The 1,096-nt window shown below is 39.6% G+C and overlaps 1 non-coding gene across 1 annotated transcript; it reads left to right on the forward strand.

Annotated features, from left to right (window-relative positions):
- Positions 1-357: 357 nt before the first annotated feature.
- LOC148549249 (small nucleolar RNA R71) lies at positions 358-465 on the forward strand. Its single transcript, XR_015897062.1, has one exon. It is a non-coding gene; the product is annotated as a small nucleolar RNA R71 (small nucleolar RNA).
- The last annotated feature ends 631 nt before the right edge of the window (positions 466-1,096 follow it).

Raw genomic sequence — 1,096 nt, forward strand, 5'->3', positions numbered from 1 at the left:
CTTAGGATCATAAGCTTCTTCTTCAGAAGATGCCTCTTTAGTACTGTTGGATGATTCCTTCAATCCATTCAAACTCTGAGAGATCATATTGACTTGCTGAGTCAATATTTTATTCTGAGCCAATATGGCATTCAGAGTATCAATTTCAAGAACTCCCTTCCTCATGGGCGTCCCATTATTCACAGGATTCCTTTCAGAAGTGTACATGAACTGGTTATTTGCAACCATGTCAATGAGTTCTTGAGCTTCTGCAGGCATTTTTTTTAGGTGAATGGATCCACCTACAGAATGGTCCAGTGACATCTTTGATAACTCAGACAGACCATCATAGAATATATCCAGGATGGTCCATTCTGAAAGCATGTCAGAAGGACACCTTTTGGTCAGTTCCTTGTATCTCTCCCAAGCTTCATAAAGGGATTCACCTTCCTTTTGTCTGAAGGTTTGAACATCCACTCTAAGCTTACTAAGCTTTTGAGGAGGAAAGAACTTGGCTAAGAAAGCCGTGACCAGCTTATCCCAAGAGTTCAGGCTATCCTTAGGTTGAGAGTCTAACCATATTCTAGCTCTGTCTCTTACAGCAAATGGGAAAAGCATAAGCCTGTAGACCTCGGGATCAACCCCATTGGTCTTAACAGTATCACAGATCTGTAAGAACTCAGTTAAGAACTGAAAAGGATCTTCAGATGGAAGTCCATGAAACTTGCAGTTCTGTTGCATCAGAGAAACTAATTGAGATTTAAGCTCAAAGTTGTTTGCTCCAATGGCAGCAATTGAGATGCTTCTTCCATGTAAATTGGAATTTGGTGCAGTAAAGTCACCAAGCATCTTCCTTGCATTGTTATTATTTTCGGCCATGTTGTCTTCTTGTTCAAAAATTTCTGTCAGATTTTCTCCAGAGAGTTGGGCTTTAGCTTCCCTTAGCTTCCTCTTCAGAGTCCTTTCAGGTTCAGGATCAGCTTCAACAAGAATGTTCTTATCCTTATTCCTGCTCATATGAAAAAGAAGAGAACACAAAAAAAATATGAAATCCTCTATGTCACAGTATAGAGATTCCTTTATGTGAGTATAAGAAGAGAAGAATGTAAGAAGGAGA

This window comes from Arachis ipaensis, chromosome B8 (genome assembly GCF_059453495.1).
Source record: "Arachis ipaensis isolate K30076 ecotype BB chromosome B8, ASM5945349v1, whole genome shotgun sequence".
In the NCBI taxonomy this organism is placed as follows: Eukaryota; Viridiplantae; Streptophyta; class Magnoliopsida; order Fabales; family Fabaceae; genus Arachis; species Arachis ipaensis.